Source organism: Electrophorus electricus, chromosome 22 (genome assembly GCF_041902795.1).
Source record: "Electrophorus electricus isolate QZ-2024a chromosome 22, ASM4190279v1, whole genome shotgun sequence".
Taxonomy (NCBI): domain Eukaryota; kingdom Metazoa; phylum Chordata; class Actinopteri; order Gymnotiformes; family Gymnotidae; genus Electrophorus; species Electrophorus electricus.
The window spans coordinates 13,113,294-13,131,689 of NC_137518.1; the positions used below are offsets into that span (position 1 = coordinate 13,113,294).

Here is an 18,396-nt window from a genome sequence, read left to right on the forward strand (position 1 = left end):
TTCTCCCTTGGCAATCTAAACGGCAACAATAGCCATTCAGCTAATCAACAAAGACTTGGCGCGCTGTGATGGTGCACCCTGCAAATTAGCCGTCACTTAAAATTCATTTGCATCGTTCAACAGATCGTGATGTTGGTGTTGGCAGCCAGTGTCAGCCATGTTGAGAGATGGAGAGCTGTCACCTGTCACGATGTGGCTTCTCTCACCTTCCTCCTGTGTTTGTCATGTACTGCTGTACTTTGGCAAGATGCTTTTATTCGTATGTTTGCTTGTTTTATACATCTTAATTCATATCTGCGATAAAATGTGTAGATTTATGTAGGCTATGTGGCGATATGGACCTTACATGACAGCATTAACAATAGTCAGAGGTGTATATGGCGCGTTGCAACGGTTGTTGTGCGTCACTGTATGTTTTGCTGTTACTAACAAGGCGAAACGAATGGTGAAATTCATAATGATTTGTGAAGCCACTATAAAAATACACAAAAAAACGTATTATTATTATTATGTTGTTGTTATTATTATTGAGAGACAGATAGATACAGTCTTGTTAGAGTAAACACCAAGCTATGTAGCTTAAATTATTGTTCTACCACATGTAAGCTGAGAATTTGATTTCTCACAGGATTTCTGTATATGAGGAAAAATAAATTAGATTTTGCTTTAGCAGTGGAAGAGTTCATTACAACTGTAAGGGCACAAATCTCCCTACTTATCATTCTCATCTCACACAAAAGTTCGAAATAAAAGAATTCTACTGTGGATTTATCTTACATTTTACATATCAATATAGAGGCTACACAACACAGTGCTGAATTCAGCATTAAATTAATTACTTCTATTAAGTGAGCAGCATTGCAGAACAGTAGTTTTACAATAATATTAGGTCTTCTGATGACATGTGTATAATGTGTTATTATACTACTACCAATGTAATTTACCAGTCACATTCGTAACAGTAGTGTGTTCTCAATTAATACACTGGAAAGCGTACTTTGTTGAGTTAATATGTTTAAATGTTTTATGAGAAAGAACACCGTCATTTTTCAAAACTACTTATTTTTAATGACTAAATTAATCTCAGCATACAGCATGCATAAACAAACTTGTTTTTTTTTACCATAAACATCTGAAGTGATCTCAGCATTACTGTTTCACTATAAACATTCTATGGATCCTTGTGTGCGGTGCTGGCAGTCTGGACACTAACTTAATGATCTCTGTGATCTAGCCAAATGCCTCCAAAAGGGTGAGAAAAGCAGAGGTGTCCTGTCCTCTCCAGTGACTCAGAGACGCATGTGCTGGTTAATCGGCCCGATTGGAGCAGCTGGTGAGACGATGGGGCTAAAATGACACCTTGTGACTCAGTCAGACCTGCCAGCAATGCACCAGGAACATGCCACAGAGGTGACATTGCCCAGAGAGAGAGAGAGAGAGAGAGAGAGAGAGAGAGAGAGAGAGAGAGAGAGAGAGAGAGAGAGAGAGAGAAAAAATGGTGAATATGTGTGTGTGTGTGTGTGTGTGTGTGTGTGTGAGAGAGAGAAAGAGAGACTCTAGGACATTGAGAGATGACATCACACCATTGTATTCATTATGGATTGCTTTATTAGCCAAGATAAAATGGCCTTACAGATTAATAACTAGACATACAGAGATTTATAGTGGCTGAAGGGGTTCTGTAAAAATGTGACGTGGCCAGAATGCAGCGGCAGCCTTCTTTGATTCTGTGATAAAACAGAGAAATGCAAAGATAAATCTTAGCTCTGAATACATGAATGTTATGACATAATGTGCAGCAACAAGCAGAGCACATTAAAAGGGACCAGAAATGGCCAGACAGAAAAGATTTTAAGGTTCAGTGATTTCTCATCGTGCGTGCTGCCTAATGAAAGTTACATCTGAATAATTTATTCACTGGTTAAATTAGGTCCAGCAGAGAAAATTTGTTTCTCTAGTTTACCTTTACTTTTTTAATTAATCTGAGAGTCGTGCACGCTCCTCAGATTCTGATTTTGATATGGTTTCATTTAGCAGCTGTTAATAAATTCTTAATGAACATTAAATTATATGTCTTTTTTCTCATAAACTTCTTTTGGATATCCTGGCAGTTACTGACATGCAAATTAATGGGGGAAAAAAAAGCATATTAGACTTCTTGACAGTAAAACTATTCAGAGACATCTTTTGAGTCATCCTGGAGACAAGGCGAGAGAAAAGGCTCTTGACACACTCTCTCTCTCTCTCTCTCTCTCTCCTTCCATTCGATCCATTCTCCCTCCACTTTTTTAAACCCCTTCTAATGTAACATCTCCATATAAGGCGGTATATATAGGCCCTCTCTCTCTCCCAGCCTGGTCCTCATGGAGAAAGTTTTCCCCTAGTTTACTTGGGCAGCACTGGTGCTTAGCACTGAGTAAATGCCCCTCGGTCGCCTGGTCCTGCTCGCGCGGCATTTTTGCATCAGTGCTTTTTAATTTCACAAACACTCGCTGGCTCGCTCCGGCCCGGCGCCTCTCTGAAACAGAGTCGGGCTATTCGCACCCGGTGCTGCCGCTCTGAACCTTCCGAGACACCCGCTGGTTACATCCAGCCGCGAGCCGAGAAACCTGACTTGCTTTCCAGAACATCTTTGCCGGCAGTCCTGCGTCGCACGTCGGGCCGTTGTGGGAAGGGGGGGAAATGGCGCACGTTGTCAGTGTGTAGAGCACGTTAGCCACAGACGGGAGGAAGCAGAACTTTGCTAAGTGCGTTTCAACGTGGGAGTGTCAAAATAGCTCCCCTCCGTGCAGGCAAACTCAAGGACAGTGGCGAAGAGCTGCATTCCCACGAGGTGGAAAGAGGCAGGGCTGAGGGCATCATGGGAAAGTTACTGGCTCCACCGGAGAACAGGGCGACTTTTACAGTAGCGTTGTGGCTGCAGTTCTGTGCCCTGGCACACACGAAACAATCCCAGGGGTCTCCTGTGGTATAGGATACTACATGAGGGGAGAAAAACACGATTTTAACTACTCAAAATTATGTTATATGAAAGGTGGGAAATTTTGCTAAAATAACAATGGATATAACCAGGCAATTAAAGGCAACAGTGAAAGACGAAAGACGTTCCGACGTATCTGCAGGCGGTATGCAAGTGTGGCCTCGCGAGGTCTTAACTGAAAAGATTAAACGCAATCAGAGCCCAGCTGGGTGTTTATGTGGCGTGCTCTAGCGAGAGGCTGTTGACATGCATTCAGAGAGTCACCTTTATGTTGTTTGTTAGCTGAAGGACATGCATTCAAAAGCATCGTATGGGCATGAGCACCAGGGACCTCCTGGAGCTCCGGAGAAGAAAAGTCTCCTCGAGAGCCTGCGTGGATTTGAACGCTCTGAGAGATCAGTAAGAATCATGTGCATGTGATGTCCGTGCGTCTGATCTCACGCGTTTCAGCCTCCGGCACGAGTCCCCTTATTGGTTTTATATATATATATATATATATATATATATATAGAGAGAGAGAGAGAGAGAGAGAGCCAATGACAAATTGATAGACTAGAACTGAAAGAATATGACATTAGATTTTTTGATGAATACTTCATAGATAATTGGGGAAATTGGATTTCTATAAATATTTCATAGATAAAATTGGGGAAGTTGAATTCACAACTTCACAAAAATTACACAGCTTACTCACATTACTCAAAAATGACTCAGATTACTCACAAACAAATTACATTAGTATAAAGATCTTCTTAACTGTTATAAAGTGTTAAGCCAGCCCAGCTCAACTGTCTTACACGAAGCCTATGGCAAAACTCTGAAAAACCAGTCAGTCTTACAGCATAAGGAGCCATTCAGAACGACCCATTATAATATCACTGATGTTGATAACGAGCTTGCTTTCACATCTGTATGTGTCCATTTGAAAGAGTTTACTGGTTTTTACGCTAATAGAAAACAGTGCTTTTCTGGAAAGGAAATATGCAAATTGGTACATAATCACAATTTTGCAGGATAAGATAAATCCAGGAATGATCACCAAAGCAACTAATTAACATCCGCTTGAAGATAGATTTATGCCTGCTTTCTTAATTGCTGCCTAACGTTTTAATGAGTGTCTCAACAATGCATAAATAACCTTTGACAAGCGCGAGAACAATGTGCCCTTCTTCTCTTTCAGACGCTCCACTGTGCCTAGGGGGTTGCTTCCTTTTTCTTTAAAAAACATTCCTTGCTATTAGAGAAACTGCATGGTAGAGAGGATGAGATTCCCGGCTATAACTCACCTAAGACGGAATGTGCTCCTGGAGGACCCAAGATCCACAGGATGTTTGGGAATCAGCTGACACGTGACTAGTGAGAGTCCAGTAACTTTGTTCCGATTATACAGTCATAGCTAGATTTGATTTGGAGCACTATGGGGCTTGGATACTGACTTTGATATACTGACATTACATGCATGACATCACTGTTGTCATGGTAAGACTGGAGCCAGGGCAAGGCTGCTGTTTTGTTAGGTTTTTAAAAAAAAATCTCTTTGGTTTTATGCATTTCAGAACACGTGATTCTGCATGAATTCTTCATGAGTTGCCATTTCTAAAAGTCAGGGAGATAATGCACACCAGCTGCCTCTAATCTAACCAACTCCCAGAGTCTGCAAGGTGAAGTCATTATTCTAAAACGCTTAAAGCCACAATCCGGATGTTTTGTAAATCAGTCCTCTCTTTGGGGCAATTCAATTTGCCGCAGGTATGACGTATTGGTCATGTTTCCCATTGCAGGAGGGTAAGACAGCTTGATCTTTACATTCTGAACAGCACTTTCAGCAGATTTCTTTACTTGTTGTCATGGCAGGCCTGTTTCATTAACGCACGTGGTGCCATCAATCAATTTATATGTCATTTTACCTTCGCTAGCGCTTTAATCTCCATTCTTTTGCAGTGGCACTTACACTGGGCTCGTTTCATTGGTCAGCCTAATTAAGTACGTGCATGTCTGGCTTTATTGCTCCTACTGTATATTGACCTGCGTACTGTCCTCCAGAGACGGACGTGAGACGAGGAGCCCGCTGCCAGGCGAGGCCGGCGAGTTTTTAATTTCATTCACTCTCAGCCCTCTCTCCATATGAGTTCGCTCCAAAATGATGAATAACAAATGGAGATCCTCGCAACCCAGCAGTATGTCAGCCGTACCGTGCCCCAGGTGACGGCCCGCCGCATACGAGGTGAGCGAGCGTTCACCGCGCGGTAAAGCGGCTTTACCGCCGCGATCAGCGATTTTAATTGCCCCCTCGCCAGAGACCCCGGGGGCCTCAATTTCCTCGTGACTTTTATCTAATGTGCCATTAGCGCTAATGAACCCACTGCTCACGGAAGACGCGGAGCATGCTGTGAAATCGCCTCCCCAGCCTGTGCCGGAAACATCCGGAATGTGTGCTTATGAGGGTGCGGAGCTCCCCCACCACACGAATGGGAATGTTGGGAACGAATGGGAAAGTTGGAAGGGAGATGAGAAGATGCAGGGCCAGCGAATAGGCATCTGTTTCAAACCAGTTCAGCAAAGAGTGTACTGATCATTCTGGTTTTAAAGCATTCTGTACAGATTCACCTTTTCAATCTTTACTGTTTTTAAATGTTTAATGTTTCCAACATTGATGTTGACTTTTCAAAAATTGCAAGTTTAAACAAGCAATTTTTCAATTCCCAAGTAGGTCCTTTGTATGGCAGTATCACCAGTTTAGGAAGGCAAATACCTTTGGTACTTGCTCATGTCAGAGCTAACGCTTACTTATGTCTTGCTAATGATCATATTTTGTTATTATTTTAGAGGCACCTGTTGACTGAGATATGAGCTGTAGTCTTTTCCAGAAAATGTATGAACGGCTAAGTGGATAGTTCATTAAAAGTACTGGTCCTGCCTCTCATTTTTCTACAGGAACACAAGAGTCCAAGAATCGTGCGCTCCCATGGTCTTGCCCACTCTCCAGAACCCTACAGGTTTGGAAGTAATGAAATTCTTCTTCAGAGTCAGTGGGTTGTTGGAATGGCTTAACCAAGACCTTTATAAACCTTCATTATCATTTAGAGCTGCAGAGCAGCTCAGGAAGTCATCATGTCTTCTCTAATGACTACACGCAGAGGAAGTCTTGAAGCTATAGACTTTCCTAGTACAATCCACTTAGTGGCTGCGGTGACCCGAAACTACATTTCCCACGCTTCTTTGCTCTTTCCTCAGTCACAGGGTGGTCAGGGCCATTGGGCTATTAACCTGTATTGGAGGAAGAGTCTGAGTTTCAGTACTGAGTGGAATGCTAAACTGTACCTCAGCTGTCATCAGATACCTACACTGCCTGTACTGTAATATTAAGGAATACAGTGCAGATTCCGTATATAATTAAAGGCTGCAGGAGTAATTCTGGGCACAGCAGAGGAAAGGTCAGATAAAGTACATGCATTATAATCGCACACGATAATATACAGGACAGTCCATAATTACTTCAGGTCTATAGGGCAGCACATTGCATTGGAAATGAAAGGACTATGATGTAGTTGGGTTAACTTCAACAGTATTTACATGTAATACAGGGATGTGGAGAACACCGGGGAAGCAATTCCGGTGACCAAATGTAATTGGCCAAACTGAAAATTGTATCTTTTGAAGTAAAATGGCTGCACACTCTTTGTGCTTTATGACTACCTCGAGTGTGCAACCTTTAATTTTCTGCAGATGCTATGCATCCTTTTTCTTCTATGGATGCACTGTCAGATATGTACTGCAGCTATTTTCAGTTCCTGCTGGTTTCCGGGCCTTCTTTGCCTTCGGTCCTGTCTTCAGTGGATGAGTATGGTTCATGTCAGGTCACTGTCTTGGCTGACCAAGAACATCTGACTTTTTTACCCTCTGTGGTTTCTTTAGCAGGGTACCTCAGGTTCTTGTCCTGCTGCAAGGTGAGCTGCCAGCTTTGGAGGCAATTAGTGGGATCTGAACAGATAAGATGCTCCTCTGCACTTCAGAATTCATCCCATTGCCTCCCGTCACATAAGGAACAGAAGCTCGGTGAGTCAGTTCTTCTGGCAGCCATACATGACTGTGTTTCATAGATGAGGTGCTGTGCTTTAAATCATGAGGTTTTTTTATTTCTCTTCTCCATTTACACCTCCAGATACTCAAGTTCAGGTTAATCTTCATCTGTCCATAAATATGTCAAAAAACCTCCAGACTTTTTATGGATATTTTTAAGCGAACTTTAGCCCAAAGTTTCTGCTCTTGAAGCCTGCCAGTGGATGGCATCCTGTTGGTACAGTCTCAGGCATAGTGGTGCATTTTCTATTTAGTAGTCTTTGACACCTCTATGCCTTTAACCATGAATAACATTCCTGATCTCTTCAACATTAGAGGCTCTTTTGAGCCAGGGCTTACTTCTTATCATGGTACTAAAAATCCGATACTGATGTAGCTAATTATTTTGAGCCAAGTCTAAGACTGGTTTACTCAGATATTTCAGCCACACAATGGCTGAACAAACAAACAAACAAACAAACAGCACCAACCTACAAAGGCAAGTGCCAAAACTAGAACCATCTCCACACCTGTTGTTAGCTCAAGAGTTTGTATCTAGAACCATCTTTACCCCTGTTGTTTGCTCCAGAGTTTGTATCTAGAACCATCTCTACACCTTTTGTTAGCTCCAGAGTTTTTGTTAACCACTGATGCCGCAACATATAGCCAGCTGAGAAACCAGGACTATACATAAACAAGACCTATTTAATAATGTTTGCTCCAGCCATAATGGACATGCACACATTTGAATTGTAGCTGACAGTCTGCCCTTCACCTTCATCATCACTCTTTCATTTCATATCCAGTAAAACGGCGGAACTGGAATATCAAAAACGACCAATCTCCAACTAAACAAATATATTCTGTGCTAACAGATGACTAATTAATGTGTTTTCACATGTCTTCCCTTCTCGCCTGGAGTTTGTCTTAGACTAATATTAAAATAAGTTGGAATGTGTCTGTCTGTACCTTTGGTTTCTCTCCACCTCCCTGTGCACAAAAATCTGCCACTAATTCTGGTGGAAACTGAAAGTTAATTAGATGGCTAATTTGAAGTAATTTCCTTCAACCTGGCATGCTCCAGTGTCTAAATGCTCCAACTTGTTGGGCAGGCCACACTGGCTACTGAAGGCAGTTTTGGTTGAATGCCTACATGTTGTAGAGTGCACGTCTCACAGTATCAAGCTTCCCAGCTCATAGTCATGTCTTCACTGGAGCGACTTTGAAAAACACACTTAAAAACTTTTATCGCTGGCTCTGCTCGGCAGGGATGAAGGAGGGTGAGCTTTGGGAAGATGGAGATTACGCACTCAGACGCAAGATGAGCACTTCCTTCATGCAGACGCTGCACTGGCAGGGTCCTACAAAGTCTAACTAACAAAAGAGAATTAACGTTAATCTCTGTGGACGTCAGCAGAAAAAAAAAAAAATCAATTTTGGTTTGCCCGGGTGAAAAGGCTGTAGCTTTCAAGAGAGTGGACATCTCAGTTTTGTTTTTTTTTCTCCATAGTTGCTGGCTTATTTTGGAGTGTATGTGTGTAATGGCAACAACCGAAGCTAGCACTAAAGCCAGCATGGGACTTGGCCAAGAGTTGAGACACAAAATGGCAATGTGATAAAAGCTACTCCTCTCCACGCAAGTCTCGGAGGCCTTGTGGTGCTTTTTGGCCTGCCGAGAGGACCTAACCAAATGGAGGAGTCCAAGGCGTGAGTTTCTTGGCTGAAACAGCACCCCTTTCACACATACTTTTGGATGAGCCCGTGCACACATGTGTTTAGCACAGCCATCAGGGGAATGGGGAGAGAGAGAGGGGCTAAATGTAGAGGTGAATAAATTTGGAACCAAAAGAGCTGCAAACCTGATGCAGATCACAGCAAATTTTAAAAGCCTGAGGATTTTAAAAAAAGATAAAAACTTCCTCACATAAGCCTCATACATATTTAAGTGCCATTGTGTATACATTTCTTTTTTTCAAATTGCACACACGCCAAACATACGAATTCTTTTCGGTGAAGAGTTTTGTGTTAAATACCCTAAATGTACGTTACCCAGAGTGGAAAGAGACGAGGATAGAGGCAGATGTCGAATATTAAACAAAGAGGAAGAAACTTTGAAGACGCTGGTGAAAGTCTGAGGCTCACACAGACATGCTCGACTCACTTCATGGTATATGGATTTATTGAAATGTATCACCTCTCCTGAAAAGGCCCTCCAGCACACAAGCATCGTCCTACGCACTCTCAGATCCATATCTTATTATAAGTAATGGAGTGGGAGGCCAGTCCCGTAGTGGGGGCGGCTAGCTGAAGACATTATTCAAGTCTAACAGCAGGTGCATGCGTGTGTGTGTGTGTGTGTGTGTGTGTGTGTGTGTGTTGGAGATGGATAGACACTGTGCTGAGTATTTCCTCATTTGGATTTGGAGAAGTACTGTGCTCTGGTTTGAAGTACTTTTCTCTTTATGTCTATATGGGCCTCTCCCCCACCATTTAGGTTTTAAGCTGCCATTAGAATCCCACACGCAGCACTTGGGTGTAATCGTAGCAGAAGCTGTGTTAGTGCTGCTCTAGCATGATGACGAACTTAACGCATTACCATTTAGTGGTAGAATTACTAATACAGGGCAATTCCATTATTATAGATACATGTTTTAAATGCAATTTTGCCAGCAAATTGAATCACAAATAAACTGATACACATAAATATATGTGGCATTTCTCTGTTTTGCAGGGCATTCACAAAGGTTGATTACTTGTTATTGTTTGTGACACAATATTTAAGAATAATTATATTTAACAATACTTTAGACATCTACAAACACATCTACAATGTATTCATTCATGTTTCCACAATGTAATATGTCAGTTAATTTGCAATTACTGGCAAATATGACCTAGACAAGATTAAAAATGGTCCACAATGTAACTGAAAAACAATATTATAATGAACATCCAATATTTATAATCATAATACCAGAACTGGAATTAGTGATGAGAAGCTGCCTGTTTATGTGCTGAAAATGACCTTTATATTGAAAAATATAAGATCGATTTGGAGTTCACTGTGCAGTCATATCAAACCCCTACTGAGGTCACTTATTCCAGTTTCACAGTGACAATAAGCAAGACAAAATGTGAGCCCTAGCCACCCCCATTTTTCAAAATAAGAGTGTAATTTTTGATAACACCTCGAACGCATTTTGTGGCCCAGGGACACATTGCAAGAGTAATTTTCCATCATGGAGAAAGCATTGCTGCGACATGGCCCAGCCATATTACGGTGATTACAGCAGATGACAGTTGATTACACTTTGCAGGGATTAAGGGGGGGCGCTGGTGGTTGGGTGCGGATTCTATCCTCGCAATCGTTACTGTTTCTAAGAAAAAACAATCCGCTGTGTTAAAGGGAGTCGCCAACCACCGCAACTTGAACCCACACATTTATTAACATATTTATCATTTGAGTAGGTGCTCATTTATTCATTCTACAATTATTGTGTTTACAAAAATACAAATGTTCAGTAATTGTTCTCAGCACTGAACTTGCGCAAAATAAATTGCATTTGCCAGATCATTATTTCGTATTAGTCTGCGAAATGAGAAATATGATTAAATATAAATCAACCAGTAATACAATGAATACAAACCTGTTTCATCATGTATGTCCTCTTTCTTTTAAGTGACAGACAAGCCACCGACCTCCCGCGTCTCCCTCCTACCTCGTGCTTTGTTTCTTTCGTTATATCTCTCTTTATTTGCGGTCAGAGGCTCGATGGCGTCTGGCCGCGGCTACAAATAGCGCGTACGTTCACTTTGACCGTGAGCAAGATGCAATACTCGTTATTATTGCACTGGCATCAGCATTCCCCTTCAGCGCCAAAGCTTATTAGCGAGCCACCGCACCACTCACGCTGAGAATTACTGCAGGTTCGGCTCGATCGACTCAGCCTTCTCCGCAAGTGATGCGCCGCGCTGCGTGTCCTGCGCATTTTTTGTACAAACTACAAGTTCAAAATTTGGACCGCCACGACGATTCACGTGAACATTAAGGCTTTTGGTTGTTGTTGTTTTTTTGTTGACATGCTTATTAGCTTCTGAAGAGACACCCGTCAGTCCTCTGTGTTTGTTATGACTCGGTGTGTGACGGGACCGGCATTTGTATTGTTAGTCCGTGGCTCTGTGCGTCACCTCGATCTTCTGTGCGCACCTGGCGTTTCCTTACGCGCGGCTGGCGCGCAGCGGTGACAGGGACCGTGCCCGCGTCCAGGACCCACTGACCTGAAATCTCTGCCTTTCCGTGGTAACGAGCAACTCTGGCCGAGCTAATGTACCGCAGCAATGCCAATTTGCAAGCATCTTATTTGTATTATTAAATTCAAGGCGCGCTCGAATATCCAGCCCAGTTCATTATTATTAGGTTTGTTATGCTAATAGCACGGAGACCAATTAAATGGGCTCATTTCCATTAGAATTCTCTCTCGACGTTAGCGGAGGCTATATTCCGGTGGACAAGGCTGTCTAAATACTCTGCACCACTAACAGCTATCAGAATTAGGAACTATTCACGAGTTAAAACAACAACAATAATAATAATAATAATAATAATAATAATAATAAACCGTTGAGGTGTAAAGGAGAAGCATAAAGAATGACGAGGTTTTCCCAGCAATGTTTTCAGACATGAACACGGGCACAGGAGCGCAACGAATGCAGTTTGATGTGTGATTATTTTTACATGTTTCCCAATGGGAAAAAAAATATCACAGCACTCGTTTAGAGAAGAAAATATGCCACAGTACTGTCACGGAGGTGAAGAATGTAGGAAATAAAAATCAAAGTAAAACAAAAGAATAAAATGTATGGAGTGCTTGAAAGAGAGCGCAGAACCAAGCAAGGATAGGTTATTAAAATGTTAATAAAGTCAGCGTAGTTATTAATTAATTTTGACAATTATTAGCATATGTGGGACATGCAGTTCCATATACAGCCTCAGAGGGCCCAGATGACATGCTAACGGTTTTGAAATTCCAGTGCCAGAATTAGCACAGATATGAACACCGAGCACGTGCTTTTAATAAAATGCCTCTTGCAAAAAATTAAACCTGCTAGAATGATGAGACGTCCTGCCAGTTGGCCTACATCCTGGAGTTACCTGTTTCAGACTACCTCAGATACCACCAGAGTGCCATGAGCTAGGAACCCCACCCCACCCCGCCAGACCCCTCGAAAAGTGATGTACTTCTGAAAGATTGAACTCCCCCACCCCAGACACCCAAGCACCCACCCACCCAAAGCCCTGAGCGGAGGAGGGGAAAGCTCTTATGATTGGAGTCACACATGAGAGGTGATGGTGGAGCTCTCAGCCTGTAAGAGGTTGCTGGGCCGGGTGTTGTAGAGTGGGCCATTTTCCAATCAGCCAACACCCCCACCCCCATGCAGTGACCAAGCTCTGCCTAGAGAGAGTTCTGTTTTCTGACCAACAAGGCTCCATCAACACCCATCCAACACATCCATCATCCTTGACACTTTTGACAACTAATCTATACTAGCTATGGAATAAATAAATTATTAAAAGATAATTACAAATGTGTAAAATGTGTTAGCGGTGCTCTGTATGGTATTGAGAATATGTCATTTGTAATTTACATTAAGGTTTGTACAGATAAAAAAAAAAAAGGCCTATAAGCTTTGCATGTAAATGATAACCACTTCATTACACATCTCCCTTGCACCTACATTTGTTAGCATTTATTAAATACACTTATATTATAGGTGTATTTTATAAGTGCACAGTTCCAGGCTCTTCCAGAGAGTTCCAGACTGTTCCTGCCATGCGCTTCCCAGCTGTCATTGTCTCCTTCATTACGGATCAGTCTCTGACTGCAGGTCTGCTGCTGACCACGTACTATTTGGACGGGACATCACTCTCAATACGATGATGCCGTTGACATGGTAGGAGAACAGGTGCGGAGGACACACTGGTGGGAGAGGCACGGTAGTGATGATGGAATCTTTACACGCCAGTTTCACTGCTGGGTTGAAAGTGGCCTGCCACCCAATACCATCGAGCCACCAGCTGTCTTATGGTGAGAAGCAGGCCGTTAATGAAGAACGTGAGAGTAGCCCACGCAAACTGTGTGCTGAAACAGATGGGCTGTGGTCCCTAACTTTACATCTGCAGGTGTTTCTAACTAATAAATGTTTCTGATAAAACGTGCAATGAGCATGTACCTAAAAAGATGTTGGCAGGCACTGAAAGGTGGGGAAGTGAGGAGTGAGCCATGAGTTAATGTTTTGTGGTATTTTGCATGGAATAACAAATGCGTCTGTCTGCGGGGCTAAATCCCTGGAACAAAAGCACCACTCGGAACACGACTGTTTACAGCATGGGGCTAATGGATACTGAAACGATCACTCAAGAAAAATGGAAAACATTTCCAACTCCTCATCTTTAGTGCAGCCAGAACGCTCTGATGACTTATGTGGAGCATCAATGAAATAAGGGAAATTCTTCTGTTTAAATTTTGCTGTTCCAATATAATATACCAATATAATTCCCATATAATTCCAATATAATATTCCAATATAATACCTTTCCTAACAAGTGGATAATGTTTAGTCCAAATTTCCATTAATTGCTGAACCATTCTTACAATAAGAGAAACATTAAATCTTTTTAATCCCACTCAAACATTTTCTTTAAAGCACAAATTAATCTTAAAACATCTTATGAGAATAAAAAATAATGAAACCAATTAAAATTTGGTTTGAAGCTGTTTATCATCTTAATGTCAATGGTGTGTTTGTTTTAAGGAGCACATGGTCTATGCCAAAGCCCTCATGAGCACTGGCTTCACCTGTTTGACCTGAACAAAAGCAACTATTTTCTTCGACCTGTTTTCTACACTGGCAGACCCACGGGCAGACCTGCGACTGTGGTACCCGCCTGACCCACAGACAGACCTCCCACCGTGGTACCCGCCTGACCTAGACAGACCTGCCACTGTGATACCCGCCTGACCCACGGGCAGACCTGCTACTGTGGTACCCGTCTGACCCACGGGCAGACCTGCTACTGAGGTACCCGCCTGACCTAGACAGACCTGCCACTGTGATACCCGCCTAACCCACAGGCAGACCTGCTACTGTGGTACCCGCCTGACCCACAGACAGACCTACCACTGTGGTACCCGCCTGACATAGACAGACCTGCCACTGTGATACCCGCCTGACCCACGGGCAGACCTGCTACTGTGGCACCCACCTGACCCACAGACAGACCTCCCACCGTGGTACCCGCCTGACCTAGACAGACCTGCCACTGTGATACCCGCCTTACCCACGGGCCGACCTGCTACTGTGGTACCCGCCTGACCCACAGACAGACCTACCACTGTGGTACCCGCCTGACCCACGGGCAGACCTGCTACTGTGCTAGGAGCTCATTCTCACTTGTCAGACACCCTCTTAAAGCCAGGCACATTCAAAAGTGCCACACCACGTCTGAAGTGGGAATGGGGTATGGAGGGGCGGGAGCCTTCTGGTCAAAATCAATTTTGGCGTGTACAACAAAGACAAAGTCTCCGGAGAAAAGTGCCACGATATAAATGACAACCGATGAGCAAGCGTCTGTCTGGACATGACAGATGAGGTAATGCCGCGAGACCTGCATGACAGCTGCAATCAAACACGTCAAAAGGAAAAAAATACACTCTGAGGAATACGTGGGCCAAACCCCCGCTAGATTGAATCAGCCCCGGAGAACACATAACAAGAACCTTCAGGAAGAAAGAAAAGTTGTTGCAGTGGTGTGTGTGTGGATGTCTGTGGCACGTAAGTGCATGCGGTATCTAGACATGTGTCTGATTCAGAGGCTTGAGGACGACGGGTGTTTGGTGTTTTAGATTGCCACTGAAATATAAAAGTAGGATATCGTTTGGACATTTATTCAAATTAGGGACCCGAAACAAGGAGGAAGCGAACATTCACTGAGTTGGTGAAATGTGATTCAAGCATCTTACCTTCAGAGTTATAGAATACGCTGAAATGACACAGAATACGTTGATATGATATGATGTTGCTGAATATAGTTTGAAACCTCAGAAAGCCATACGATGTCATTGTTGAAGTAAGTCATGCAGAGAGAAGACAGTAATGGAGACCATTCTCCAGGTTACCAAACACAGACAGCAAAGGAACCTTCAAGTGTGCCATCAATTTTGTGCATTTTCATTTGGTTCTTTCTGAAAGCTTAAAAAGATTAAACTTGTAGACCCTGTGAGATAGAATGTGTGCACAGGGTTATAAAGTGGCAATCTGTCTGAAGTGTTTTAGCGGTTCCTCCCCATGCCACATTATTTTCTTTCTTTTTTCCCCTGATAGATTGTGTGCCTGCACAACAGTGTAGTCCAAACTCAAAAGAACCAATTATCTTTAATGGCTGCATTACAAAAAGACAACAGCAGAAGCACTGCAGAGTGAGTCCCTTAAACTCTCATGCTTTTTTGCAATATTTTTCACATTGCTAAATGCCTTGAATGTAATACATTATTATTATTATTACTATTACTATTACTATTACTATTACTATTATTATTAATAATAATAATAATAACAATAATAATAATAATAATAAACAACATTAACAACAGTGTAGCACTACAGGTGTTAACACATGGCCATGTTTAATGGACAGACTAATAGAACTGGTGTTCTGGTATACTGGAGTCAGAACGATTCTTTCTGGGGTTTTTTTTTTAGCCTTCACTGCACCCTCTCATTACTGACAGTGAAGCATGACCCCATGTTAGAATCGACCACAAGCCCCACAGCCTCACGCGCACTCAGTAGGCCTTCTCTTCCTGGCCAAAACGCTCCAGTAGCACATAACCAATCTTTCGTTGGTGTAAACCATTGTGAATGCAAAAGAAAATGTGTTTCTGCCCATGTACAGAGATTCATTAGTACAATTTGTGATGCTTTCTGATTTTGGGAAATACAAATAGCTCCTCACTCATGTGGCTGCGTTAGAATCCCCTTCTGTTGGTCCATTATGATCCTGGCATTCCTCACTTTTGGATAACTTTGGGAAAATAGTATGCTATCCTAACAGTCTCGAGTGACTTTTTTAAGTGATTGATTATGCTTTATGTATTGCCTGTGCTTTATCAACTTTGTGCACTCTGGACACTTTCCTTTCTCTACCTAAGTGGCTGTGCATATATTTTGCATATCATGCAGACGTTGGAGGTATTGGCACTTCAGTAGGTCAGTGAGGGCCATACAATTTGTATGCAAATGTAAAAAGCACCAGAGGTGAAAGGACCATTGCCTCAGCCCTCTACCGTCTCCAGCTGGCACTGTTATCCATGCATAGATTTATATTTCCACTAAATATGGAGTCATTGATGAACCCCTTTTTGGCCTGTGATAGACACAAAGAGCTTCTTTTTGTTGTTTTATTTTCAAAGATTATTTTGTTTTGTTTTTTTTGAAGTTATTATTTTAAGTAGGTGTGTTACGAGTTGAACACAGTGTTTAAGACACAACCAAGACACAATGCTAAAACTTTAAAAGGACAGATTTAAGACTAAGATTTTTTGTGGTCCCAATCTGGTTTTCAATTTTGTTACTCAAACTAAAGAGAAAACATATACTTATTTTTCCCAGTAGAAATTCATAGGTTTCATCTCAGTGGGCTTCCATACTTGAGTTATGGATCAAAGCGTTTGAGAGATTAGGTAAGAAGTATAATAATCTGTATGGTTTTCTATTTTTATCCAGGGCCTAACAAACAGATCATAGCCATGGTATAGTTTGATAAACATTATGCATTGCCACTAAAATTCATGAACTCTCCACTCCTGGAACACTAGATATGCTCTTACCCAACCCTCACCCACCACCCATCTGATCGCAAATATGGAGGTCAATCCAAGTGAATATTCAGGATTCAGTTTGCATGCTGATTCAGTTCAGCCTCCCACGTTTTGCCCTGCCATCTTCCTCACTATAAAAGAATTCAATTTGCAGAAAGAGAGGCGCCAGAGGCCTGAAATAATCACGCTTGTTCCAAACCCCTTAAGCTCATGTTATGACGAAGGCAAACTGTCAAGCGCTAAATAGAAAAACATTATGGTCTTTCTTTTCGGAAAATGCACCTGTCATTTCATATAGGGGACATACGTATCTACCGGCCGACCACAAAACAGAATCTGTCGCTTTCATTCTCCTTGTACATATCTCTTAAAGCACAGAGAAACAAGGCACTATATTGCCTGCTGTTCGGGTCACGGCACCACGCTGTCAGGGATTCTGAGCAGTGTGGTCCACAGCTCTCGCTCACTCACTTTCACCAGGGGGACCAGGGGGGTTGCATGCAATCCGTGATTACAGGGATTAGATTGGCTTAAAACCAAAGGGTGCCCAAACACTTTGCTCTGAAGGGTAACTCTTGAGCAGCCTCGAAATCTCGCCGGACAGAGTGTTTCAAATGGCACGCCTGGGGCAGAGAGGGTGTAGGAGACGAACATGGAGGGCTGTTGGAGGGTGGGGTGGGGTGGAGGGAGAGGGAGGGAGGGGCTGGCATGGATGGGGAGCAATTTCCCCGCGAGCGCAGCCGAATCAAGTGTGAATAATGTCGTTTGGAAATGCGGGACAATGGAGTGTTCTGGAACGCCGCCGATGAAACAGCCCTGTGAGCCCCAGATGAACTTTCAAAAACTCGCCGAAGTCAATGGTGCATTCAGTCTCTTAATTAAACCAAAGCACACACTTCTAATTAGACTAATTCTAAGTATTAATTTGAGGGGTCGTTAAGGCGCAATGGACTAATCTCTATCAAACTCACCCGAAAAGCCATTCAGAACAACTGTTTTTTGTGCATAAGAGTATAATGGAGTATAATCTGAATCAAGGGACTGCCTTATAGCCTCATGTAACGGAATTTCACGGACAAGTAAAATGCGCAAACCAAAACATGATGTGTCCTGGAGAATGGTAGCAACCCTGCAGGTTTCGCAGCATGCTGGGCTTCTGTGACCTCTCACAATTACAGGCTTACATAGTCTTAGTTAGCAATCATCTGCGCTTTTAATTCAACGGCGATTAATCAGGAGATAACATTTATCTCAAATTTGTCTCTTGATGATCAGGAAAAAGAAAAAAAGCATCAAACCAGACCCATCCACCATCAAGAAGAACAAATCAGCCATCAAAACTATGATTTCAGATCCTGACCTGCTGTTCTAGTGGTTCCTTTCAGTGACAGTCCCACCATGTGTAGTTCATTGTAATCAGAAATATTAACTGAGCTCACCTGTTACCTGATTGATTACACCTGTGCCAGACTATGGGAC

At 42.6% G+C, this 18,396-nt stretch overlaps 1 long non-coding RNA gene across 1 annotated transcript; it reads right to left on the reverse strand.

Moving 5' to 3' along the window:
- Nucleotides 1-1,591: 1,591 nt before the first annotated feature.
- LOC118240374 (uncharacterized) lies at nucleotides 1,592-11,161 on the reverse strand. The gene is made up of 3 exons (XR_004775386.2): nucleotides 10,687-11,161; nucleotides 3,245-3,447; nucleotides 1,592-2,978 (listed from the first exon to the last, which is right to left on the reverse strand). It is a non-coding gene; the product is annotated as an uncharacterized LOC118240374 (long non-coding RNA).
- Nucleotides 11,162-18,396: the final 7,235 nt, after the last annotated feature.